The sequence below is a fragment of the Hyla sarda genome, chromosome 3 (genome assembly GCF_029499605.1).
Source record: "Hyla sarda isolate aHylSar1 chromosome 3, aHylSar1.hap1, whole genome shotgun sequence".
Lineage (NCBI taxonomy): Eukaryota > Metazoa > Chordata > Amphibia > Anura > Hylidae > Hyla > Hyla sarda.
In genome coordinates, this window is record NC_079191.1 from 220966909 (window position 1) to 220979653 (window position 12745).

Here is a 12745-nt window from a genome sequence, read left to right on the forward strand (position 1 = left end):
GCAATAATAATTTGTCTACCAAACATTACTGGGGAGAATTGTCAGAATCTGTGCAGAGGAAAAGTGAAGCAGTTGCCCATAGCAACCAGATTTCTTTTAAATTTTTCGGAGGCCTAGAAGTGATCTGATTGGTTGCTATGGGGAACAGCTGTGCTTTTCGTCTGCACATGTTTTGATAAAGCGCTACACACATACTTACAAAAGGTACTTTACAATAGAGAACAGGCAATTGTTTATAGCGTGTTTGTGTCTCTCTTCTGTTATAGCTCATAAATGTTCAAAATAACAGCCCTAACAATTGACTAGGTCAGTTCCTATAGGCAGAAATAGGACATCATAACTGTGCCAAATGGAAAATCATCGAGCCCTTTAAAAGACACATCCAACAGCCGTAATGTTTCAATGCCAGAAGTAATGTGTTCATGTATCTTTATCTATTGACATACCGAGTATATATAATTAATCCAGAATCAGTTTATACTAAATGAACAGAACTCATTTCACATTACAGAACGTTACAAATGTCAAATGAATAGAGTCAGTGTGTTGAAATGCCAATTATTTTCAGAATTAAAATGTAAAAAAATGCCATAAGCTTGTGGTATATTAGATGTCAGATGTAAATTCTTATGTGCAGACTAGCTGAACTGTTGGGTGAGAGACACCTGCGAGACCAAAAGGCAGCAACGGCAAGGTAAAGCTTTGCATTATGCATTCTTGTTGTATTTAAGCCTTCTTTATTTGGATTTCACAGGTTATCGCACTAATGCCATTGCTAAGTATCAGCATTAGGAAAGAAACTTACTTAAAGGAATAATGTAAAGTCTGCCATCCTCATGCATTTATTTACAAGAGAAGACATGTTTATTTATTAGAGCTTTCATTTCATCACTCTGAAAAAACAAAAAATAAAAATAAAAAAAACCATGCTAAACCTAAAGCAGCATTTCAAGAAGAAAGAAGGAACCTGAAGGCTGGAGTCTACTATAAATCATTGGATGTCACTGCAGGTAGAACAGCTGGCAATTTGTATATTAGAATATCCTAAAGACAACGGATACTCCCCTCATAGACATGATGTTATATAAATGAATAAGGATGCCTAAATAAATAACATAATACTAAAGAAAATTCACTTCACAGCACATCAAACTGGTAACTAGTTCTATCAGCCTGTCCTATGACTAGGACATTTACCAGATACATTATGCATATACATATACATAATCAATTTCTTAACTGGATAATTAAAATATAGTCATCATTACTAAAGATTTCCCTAGGAACAACTGTCACACCGAGAAAAAGTAAACCACCTCATCTTGGAAGGCTAAAGTCTCAGAGGAAATGCTCCCAGTTTCTGAAGGATAAAAATAGAAGATGTAGAAATAGGAGGGAACAAAGTGTCATGATTTAAAGAAAGCAGAACGGAAATTTATACAAATCAATTCAAGTGCTTTGGAAATCTGTAAAAAGGACAAATAAAATGTGTTTTTATTCTACTTATTGATTCAGGCGTCTATTCGTGTTTTTCTGGAGAAATCGTTATATTCTCCAAAAGTGGTTATTTATTAAAACCTTAATACATTTGTTGTGTATCATAGTTTTCAAAAAAATGTAAAGGCTGTCCCCATTAGTATATAACCACAAAGGATACAAATAATGCAACCCCTCTTATTAGGACTATTCACAGCCCATTAAAGAGAAAGCTTATAACATTCTTGGTTATTTAGCATACTCATAACTTGTTTGGTGAAAGAAAAGAGTGCTCGGTACTGGTTTTACAGTCTGTGAAATTGATCCAATAAACCGGTGACTCTGTACTGTAGGCTACTAGGAGGTGCTATATGCTTGAGCCATAGATAAAACTACAAATATGTAGTAAGAATAATTGCAGCACAGCACTCACTCTTTAGTTGCCAAAGTGAAGTTTATTTAAGTATTCACATCAGTACAGTGGATCGCGGAAGAAGAACAGGGAATGTGAGCTCACCTGAGCTTGTGCAGCAACTGTGCCGTTTCGTGGGTAAAACCGCAACCAAGCGGTTTTACCAGTGAAACTGCACCATCGATGCACGAGCTCGGGTGAGCTCGCTTTCCCTGTTCTTCACTTCACTTTGTTTGGCATCTAAAGGGTGAGTGCTGTGCTGCAATTATTCTTAATATTTATGCTAATAACTTGTGTTTACTTTTATGTATATACCCTGGTTGACATCTTTTTAGTTTGAGGTCACGTGAACCTTGAGGTCACGTGCTTAAATTAAGGATGCCTTCAACCTCCCAGCAATAAGAATATATATACATATACATACACACACACTAACAACACATTTGTAGATATGCACTTACAACTTTTTTAACCCCTTGCCGCAAATGGACGTTCATTGACATCCATCTCAGACATCCATCTGAGGTATGAAGCGCGCTCAGCAGGTGAGCGCACATCATACCTGGTGGGTCCTGGTTGCTATAAGCAACCAGGACCCACAGCTATTGCCGCACATCACCGATCAGGCTGATGTCCAGCATTAACCCTTTAGACGCAGTGATCAAGCGCATCTAAAACAAAAGTAAACATCGCCGGTTAGCTCAGTGTTGCCGTTTGGGACCGCCGCAGCATCCCCAACAGCTTGCAGGACGTGAGGAGGATCCCTACCTGCCTCCTCGCTGTCTGATCACCGAATGACTGCTCCCTGCCTGAGATCCAGGCAGGAGCAGTCAAGCGTCAGAAACACTGATCAATGCTATGCTATGGCATAGCATTGAACAGTATGAGAGATCAACGTAATGCAAGTTATAGTCCCCTATGGGGGCTATAACATTGCAAAAAAAATAAAAAATAAGTGAAAAAAGTAAAGATCATTTAACCCCTCCCCTAAAAAAAGTTTGAATCACCCCCTTTTCCCATTTATCACCGCATATGTAAAGGTCTGAACTATAAAAATATATTGTTAATTAAACCGCACGGTCAATGGTGTACGTGCAAAAAAATTCAAAAGTCCAAAATAGTGTATTTTTGGTCACTTTTAATATCATGAAAAAATTAATAAAAAACGATAAAAAAAGGTCAATCAATACAAAAATTGTACCGCTAAAAACTTCAGACCACGGCGCAAAACATGAGCCCTTACACCGCCCCGTACGCCGAACAATAAAAACGCTATAGGGGTAAGAAGAAAGGACAATTTTAAACAAATAATATTTCGTGCCTGTAGTTATGATTTTTTGCAGAAGACAAAATCAAACCTGAGTAAGGTGATTACATGGACAGGACGTGATGCGAGGAGGTTGAGAGGCTCCTCCCCCCCCCGCTTCCTGCCCCCTCCATGGACCAAACACATGCTGCTGGTCTGGGACACCGCTCAGCTGCGCTGAAAGCTGAGATGTGAGTGTGCTGGATGGCGGTGGAGCAGAGGGACCTGACCTGACACAGCAGTAGCGAGCGGGGAGCAGTGGACTGTGAGCGTAGTGGCCCCCACACGAACAACAGCGCACACAGGTGCCGACAACGCTGTGATCTGGAGTGGAGGCTAAGAAGAGGCAGTGAGTGGGAGGAACCCGGATCTGTGCTGTGCTGAGAATGCTGGCAGAGTGAGAGTGTGACCCTGGAGCTACTGGAGGAAGACACACTGAGGAGGCTGATCCATGGCTGCTCCAGGGACCCAGCTGAGATTCAGGTGAGATCCTCTCATATCTGTGTTGTTACGAGGATGAAACTGCTGCCACAGTGAACAAACTGTACTAAAAGAATAGGTGTGAGGGCAAGTTTTGTTCGCTCAATAAATAATCCCCCTCGTGGCGATTATAGCTGTGGAGGTGAACGCTGCCACGTTCACCTTGTATGTTTAAAGCCGATAAAGAAGGCCCTTCTGCATAAGAAATAAGAATTTATCTATAAGAACTGGATTTGGGTGGAAAACCCTAATGGGGACAGTGTATTTTTTTTTTCTCCTGAGTATAAACGATACCTGGTGAAACACCTTTAGCACTGCAGGAGCAGGTCTATAGTCTGCAGATAACTGAGCTTCTCCTGTGATACAACAAGCTGAAAGTGCCCGTTGGAAATATTTAGTTGGTAATCTTTTCTGAATCTCCCGGCGTAGCATATGAAATACACGTGACTGTTCTGGGTGGGACAATATATTGACAGCTGGAGGATAAGATGGCACCCAAGCTGAATAAAACACATAGCCCAACAAAGGATGCTAAAGCAGCTGGGAAAGTGGATAAATATTTTGTCTCGCCGGGGGCAGTGCCTAGAAATCGTGGACAAAATAAAACCAATGCAGGAGATCTGGGATTAGATGGCTCTATAATGGAGAAGGAAGGGGATGTTCCCCAACCTGCCCTAGATATAATATTAGCAGCAGTTCCAAAATGTAATACTTCCATAGATGTTCTGTCCAATCAAGTTGGGGTTATCGGTGTGGAAATCAATTTGATCAGGGAAGATCTAAAGAAAGTCAGGGAGAGGTGTACAGAGGTGGAGACGAGAGTGTCGGGTGTGGAAGATGAGGTCCATAAGTTAAAATTTGAAGTACAGAGGAGGTCAGGGGAGCACAAGTTATTAAATCAAAAAGTGACAGAATTCGAAGACCGCTCCAGACGGGGGAACCTTAGAATCTTGGGTTTCCCAGAGGGAGCGGAAAGTAAAGATGTGATAACTTTTATCCAAACATGGTTGATTGCGCAGTGTGGGGAGGAAAACCTCTCTTAACACTTTAGTGTGATACGTGCGCATAGAATTCCGTTCCAATCCCCGCCTGTAGGGGGCAGACCACGTACTATAATACTTAAACTCCTGAATGATAATGACCGTGACAACATCTTGAGAATAATGAGGGAAAAAAAGGAGATAGAATACAATGGAAATAGAATTATGCTTTTCCCAGATTATGCAATTGAAACACAGAAGAAGAGATATACTTTCAGGGAAGTTAAAAAGAGACTTGCACATAATGGAGTTAAGTTTGCTTTAATGTTCCCAGCCAGGCTGAAGGTTTTTTACCCATGAGACATTCTTTTTCTCTAGCGCAGTAGAAGCGGGGGACTGGATGGACACACGGGGATTGAAAAATAGTGGTTAAGGTCCGGGGACGACGACAATCACGTAAGGCTAGAGATTTGCCAGTGATGGCAGGTCACCTGATTGGGGGGGGGGGGAGGTTTGGGGAACCCTGGGGAAGCTGTATTTTGTTTTATTTCCCAATTTTTTTTTCTCTAAGAAAATCTCTTTGATTTTTTCCTTTTTTTTTTCCTTTTCTCTTCCTTCTCACTACGGTGTTTATTGTGTTCAACTGGACTGTAAGAGAATGACCGTGGATGACTGTTAAGGCTGTGGTATGGAATGTACGAGGACTTGGGGATAAAATTTAAAGCTCAGCGGTAATGGGAGTTATTATGAAGCATGCACCAGATATAGTCGGGTTAGTTGAGACACATTTAACGAGAGAAAAAGTAATGGTTTTGAAACTTAATGTTTGGGGACATTATTACCAATCTCTTCATACAGCATATTCACCGGGGGTTTCGGTGTTAATCCGTAGAAACTTAAATTGGGAATGAATTAGAAAAAGGGTAGATGACGAGGGGAGGTTTGTTTTTTTATATGGGAGACTAGAAAATTTAAGATGTGTATTAGCATTTGTATATATACCCCCACCTTTCTCATCCGTGGCCCTTCTTAAATTATTTGATTTTTGTGTGAGTTGCGGAGAATGCCCTGTGTTTGCCATGGGGGATATGAACGGCGTCCTAGATGAGAGGTTAGATAGATGGAGGGCAAGTAAAGGAGAGGTGGGTTGCACCCCCCTGGCGAAAGTATGTAATGAACTGGGACTCAGCGATATTTGAAGGATTTACAACCCTCAAAAGAAAGAATATTCATATTGGAACAAGACCTGTCAGACTATGTCCAGAATAGATATATGTTTGGGAAATGACTCTAGTTTAAATAAGGTGATAAAAATATATTATTGGGTTAGATGTCTGTCGGACCACGCGGCTCTAGAACTACTGATAAAAACAGAGGAAGAGGTAAGAGATGGGTTCCAGAAAATTAACCCTCACTGGTTAAATTTGATGGAGAATGCCACAATAGAAAAAAACTTGAGGGAGTTTTTTGCAAACAACTGGGGCACAGCAAGTGACCCGGTTGTCTGGGAGACCTGTAAAGCTTACATAAGAGGGGAAATAATAAGAGCAATAAAGTGGGGGGGAAAAAAGAGTTTAAATCAAAAGAGGAGGGCTTAACAAGTAATCTTAGGGATACAGAGAAGGAATATACACAAAATTCATCAGAAGAGAGAGTAAGGAAAAATTAAATAAGCTACAAAATGAATTTAATGAATATATGTTGGAAAAGAGTAAAAATAAATTGATTTTTCAAGGCCAGCAAAGATTTGTACAGGCAAGGAAGCCTAACAAGTATTTGATGGCAATTATCTCAAATCAACACACTAAGGAAAAAATTTCTGGGATAAGGAATAAAGAAGGAGATTGGTGTATAGAAAAAAGGAAATAATAAGGGAATTTAGAGAATATTATGAGTTATTATATAGATCTGAATATAATAAGGAAAGAAAGGAAACGCTAAATTATTTGGACCAAATGGAACTCCCTAGACTCCCCGAAATGGAAAAAAAAAAACTTAGATGCTCCATTAACTAGAATAGAACTGAATAAAGCGCTAGATCAGATTAGGGGTAATACAACACCTGGAAGCGATGGACTACCCTTTGAAGTATATAGAAGGTTTGGCAGAATTTTGATCCCGTCATTACATAGAGTGATTGAGACAAGCATGGTGACCGGGAAATTACCGGACTCAATGCGGGAAGCGGTTATAATATTGATCCTGAAAGAGGGAAAAGATAAAGAGGATATGGGGTCGCATAGACCCATATCGTTAATAAATACGGATATTAAGATTTTCGCCAAAGCATTAGCCATTAGATTACAGAGTAATATCACAGAGTTAATTCAGGAAGATCAGTGCGGGTTTATCCTGGGAAGAATGGCCCAACACAATATATATATATATATATATATATATATATATATATATATATATATATATATATATATATATATATATACATATATATTTTTTTTTTTTTTTTTTTTTTTTTTTTTTTGAGTCCTTCCGAATATAGATATGGGAAAATTACAGGGCGGGGAATCCCACTCCATCCTGTCTTTAGATGCCACTAAGGCTTTCGACAGGGCGACAGGGTGGAGTGGGAGTTCTTGTGGGCAGTATTAGAAAAATGCGGCTTTGGGAAAACATATATAGACATGATCCGACTGTTATACTCCAAACCTAAAGCAAGAGTGTCGATCAATGGGAAATTATCGGAGCAATTTTCGCTCTCAAGAGGCACAAGACAGGGATGCCCTCTCTCCCCCTTGCTGTTTGCTATGAGCATGGAATCAATGGTGTTAAGATCAGAGAGGAGAAGAAGATTGGTGGGTTTGGTGCAAGGGGGAGAGAAGACAAAATATCCTTATATGCAGACGATATCCTGCTTTTTTTGAAAAAAACTGTCGGATCTGACCGGAGTGATGGAGATTATCAAGGAATATGGGAGTTTCTCAGGGTTAGAAATAAACTGGTCCAAATCAGTACTCCTTCCATTGGGGGAGAACAATATATTCATAGAGAACGAAAAAAAAAATATTAAAAAAAGATGAGCACTTTAAATACTTAGGTATACAAATCTCAGGTAAATTAGAAGATCATTATAAATTAAACCTAGAACCCTTAGTAAAGAACATGGAAAAAAAAAGTTAAAATATGGAGCGACTTCAAAATTTCTAAAGCAGACAGAATGATATTAATTAAAACGATTATGTTGCCGAAAATCTTATACGTATTTAGTGCATCACCCATTTGGTGTGATTAATTTTTTTTTTTAAAGAATGCTGTCAATCTTCAATGCTTTGATATGGGGCCGAAGAAGGGTGAGGATTAAGATAGAATATTTATGTCTACCCAGAAGAGAAGGGGGAATGGCATTTCCGGACATGAAAAAGTATTTTTTAGCTGCCCAATTATACTTTATTAGGGACTGGAGGAGATCTCATATGATTGAGTATTTGATGGAACGATGTAGAGGATCATATGATGATATTTACCAGTTACTGGAGTCAGGGCAATTAGAAGAGAAAGAATGGAAAAACTGTATAACAATAGCTGCCTTGAAAAGAACGTGGAAAATGGTAAACAGGGAGGTGGGAATAACTGGGATATTGGATATAGCCCTCATTTGGAATAATAAAAACACAGTAGAGGAAATAATAGATTAGAATTTTGAACACTAGCACAATGGGGGGTGAATAAAATAGGGGATATATATAAGGAAGGGAAGATTAAAACATGGGAAGAGTTAAAAAAGGGTAGAGAAGTTGGGGTTGGGACATGGTTTGAATATATGAGATTAAGAGGTATAGTAAAAGATACGGTAGATAAGGGGAAGAAAGTAGAAAAAGTAAAAGGTAGTTTTTTTTTATAAGATGGTGAATACAGAGATGGGAAAAAAAAAGAGTTGTCAAAGATAGAGCACTTAATAAATTTTCTATATTAAAGAGAAATCATCAAAGTAGAAAAATATGGCAAAAAGAATTGGGTGAGATAGAAGAATTTGTATTAAAATGTGTATAAACATTGTATTCTTTTTTTGTAATATGTGGTGGTAATAAAAAAAATATAATAATAATAATAATAATAATAATAATAAAAAAAAAAGAAAAAAGAAAAAAAAAAAGAAAATCAAACCTATATAGATAGGATATCATTTTAATCATATGGGCCTACAGAATAAAGATAAGGTGTCATTTTTTATTTAAAAAAATGTACAGCGTAGAAACGGAAGCCCCCAAAAGTTACAAAATGGCGTAATTTCTTCAATTTTGTCGCACAATTTTATTATTTTTTTTGCCGTAGATTTTTGGGTAAAATGACTGAAGTCATTACAAAGTAGAATTGGTGGCGCAAAAAATAAGCCATCATATGGATTTTTAGGTGTAAATTTGAAAGGGTTATGATTTTTAAAAGGTAAGGAGGAAAAAATTAAAGTGCAAAAACAGAAAAACGCTCGGTCCTTAAGGGGTTAAGGTTTATATTACACTAAATCGAAGAAGTCTGATGTACTTTCAAACCATGTTCAAATTCATTTACAGTAAAAAGGCCATACAAACACAAAGTCAACTATCAAGCTAGGAATGAGGATTTGGGGTTCCTCTGCAACAGTGGGTTACCGTGCTAGAGGTTGGAGTCTCAGCTAGCTTTTTTTTTTTTTCCTTTAACCCAGTTGTTATCATGGATAAACCCTTTAAGTGGTTCGCCATTTTCATTCACTTTTTGTCACACTATATAACTCTTAGACTATGTTCAGGTTATGCTTACACAATGGAATTTCCTAGCAGAAACTCCGTGCCAGTAACATTTGGTGAGGAAATTAAAATTACGTTGTCTGCAGAAAGAATAGCCATTACTATTCTTTCTGCGGACTCTCCATGGAAATGCATTGCCGTCTATGAGATGGTGCATTTCCGAGCAGACCTAGCGCCGGCATGTTGTGCCGACACTCCACTGTCGAGGGAATGTCTGAACTGAGATTTTCTGTGTGAACATAGCCTTAACCGGATTTTGTAAGATCATTTTACAAAGTGGAACTACTCACAGTGCCAATTATGAGGTGAAAAGCCCCTTAAAAATGCAAGGAACAAATAGGGGATAAAAATCCTGGGAACTTGAGGCACTAGACCTGTCCAGATGGCACTTGCTGTCTATTTGCATATACCGTATGTAAAACCGCTAATTGGTCAGCATGCAAACAGAAGTGAACTCTAGAGGTCTGCCTGCAAAGTTGCATTTAACCCCTACTTGGCACTGTGATTAGATAGATACACTATGTAAAAACCATTACACTGCCTTTAGAATTGTATTGAAGTACAGGACAGTCATTTCACCTTCTCTTTCATACCTCTACTAACAAATCTCTCTAGATGTCTCCTCAAGGACATCATTGTTCCGTAACAGCTGTATCCATTAGACCAAAAAGCCACATTGATGTACAAGTTCAATGAATTTATCAACTTATCTATTTTATCTTATCAAGTAGGATCAGAGCAATGATAATGTATTGAGGGATTAATCCAGAAAAGGTGAAGCAGCTGCCCAGGACAATTCTAAGGACAGGTATTTTTGTTGCAACAAGAGAGCCAAAATAAAATGCACAAGAGAGACAAAAATTAAAACAGGTATTCTGATTTCTTACGGTATACCGTTTTGTATTGTCTGTTGCTTTATTGCAAAAGCAATCTCTTATAGAATACAAAATTATACAATGTATGTGCTAAAAAAAAAAAATCTCTAATGGAAAAATCCCATATTTAAATATTCTGTAATGGTTTAATTTCTTGTACTTGCCACTTGAGACTAATAAGGTTAACAGTCACACAATCTGGGACTTTACTCTAAAGGCAGCTATCCTATTGTATACCTGACTGATGAAAAGGTAACAAATAGAGATCTCTTATTAGGGACAATTACAAGCATGGGTAACAGCACATATGGCGAAACGTAACTACCAAAGTCATAGGATTCACAACGTGAGCTTTCAAATATTCCTGTCATGTTGGTGTCTGCTCTGCTATAATTCAGCATGAAACGCACAGCTTGCAGGAAGAGTACTCCCACAGTCAGTGCTGCTGACCTCATCTGGGATGGACAGGTCCAGAATCTTTATTTTAATCATATTGACAGCTCCCACTGGGAGTAATTACAACAATCAGACTCCATTCCAGACCTCCTGTTTCACATACAATGCAATTTCTCAGACTGAAAATGAGCTGTAGATGATATATCACAATTCAGAAAATTCATATCAAGATGCATGAGCAAAAACAAAGTGCTTAAAAGCTTCCAATAGCTTTAGATTTAGCAGCAAAAAGCAAAAAAAAAAAAATTTTAATAAAATTATATATTGTCAACAGTTTCAGCGGCTATAGAAAAATACACAAGAAAAAAATTCTCTAGTCTCTAGTTTATCAATTTCAGAGTTGTTAATGGACATCATGTGGTCATGCTCCCATCTACACCCCCACATTGGCAAGAGTTTAGTGTACTATTGTGACAAATTTAATGACATACTTCAACAAACATTTGCCCAGCAGGAGGAAGAGAAACTTCCATATTCAGTCAAGAATAATAAACGGCACAAAGAATAGTATGGTATCCAATAACCTTTTAGTAAAGCCTAACTTTGCAGCAGTAACTAGAAAACCTCAGATTAAAGCTCCTCTTCAGAATCTCACCTCTACCTCATCTAAGGAGCACTTCTCTTTTGTATAGCACATTTTTATGCATAGCACAGATGGCAGAGGTGTACAAACGTATAACCTTAGCAATTTTCCACTTCTTTATGGAGGTCCATTGGGATGTTCTAAACCTTGGATGCCAGTGTTCCATGTCACATTGATGTTACCAATGTCTTCTTTCTCCTTGCTGCTACTGAGAGGTTTCCTAACAAAAGTCAGTAACCACATGGTGACTTTTCCTATTATGGGTTGTCTGGCTTAGTATGTTACACGTAGTGAAAATTTACTGAGGAAACCAAAAAGCCTGAAGCCCATAAACTATGGGGGACATTTATCAATGTTGGCATATGTACTCTTTTTTTTTTTTTTTTTTTTTTTTTTAAGTTATTTTTTCCTTACAATTTTTTTGCTTATGTGTGACTTATTTATCAACTGGTTTCAGCCTGTTGATACATTTCTTTCACGTAGCAAATTTTTATTTTTTGCTTTGGTAGTGGCTTTTTCTGCTCTATGCCTGAGCTGGAGTAAATTTAGTAATTGGACCACGGCTTTAGATACAGTGGAAAACCGCATACGGGGCAAAAATGAGCCGACCAGAGTCAGCGTTTCACTCCGGCCGGCTCATTGAAATTAGATACGTGCGGCATACGGCAGGAATACGGGAGCGCCCGGTTTTAGCTCCCCCCAGCCGTATGCGGTCCCGTATGTCTGAAAATGTGGTGTGAACCCAGCCTAAGTATAGCTCCCAGCCCAGGGGGCTACTAAAAGGGTCAGTGGGAAACACTTTTAAACTTCATATCATCACTATCCCTGCAGGCAGGAACGTCCCATGGGGATGGTGAGGATGAAGATTTTACCATATACAATGCATTGCCACACGTTACATATGGTAAAATCTCATGATTGTTTCCCATTCACTACCATGAAAAAGATAGAGACTATTTTATGACAGTATTTAGCATATATGTTTGATATCCATGAACTAGGCTTTAAGGTTTAGTTTTTTTATGCACTCCAAGACAACCACTCAAGCCTACTTAAGTGTATCCTATACAGTACATGGCAGTGGTGACTAGCTAATAAAACAAAACAAATCTTTAGCTATAGTTATTAAACCGAAAGCGCTACTTGCAATCTGATTGCAAAAAGTACGTCTTGTGGTTTGAGCTACATACATTTCATAACACTGATATAAATAACACAAACCAACCTGGAGAGTGCCAATATCATTTTTCTTCCAAAATCTTTGTTGCATAAGAACTTGCTGCCAGACTTTCTTCCTTTCACTTACACAAGCAACTTATTGTGGCAATAGCTAGAACTCACTTCCATGAATTGTCTACAAAATATTAACAATATCCTTCCAGGCCATATTTCACTTAACCTCATGACTAAATAGAGAAGATACTATTTTGATTTTCTT

At 38.2% G+C, this 12745-nt stretch overlaps 1 protein-coding gene across 4 annotated transcripts in view; it reads right to left on the minus strand.

The window, feature by feature from the left end:
- Positions 1-12745, minus strand: part of EPHA7 (EPH receptor A7) — a 214161-nt gene that overhangs the window by 139564 nt on the left and 61852 nt on the right. The gene's annotated exons all lie outside the window — the stretch shown is intronic.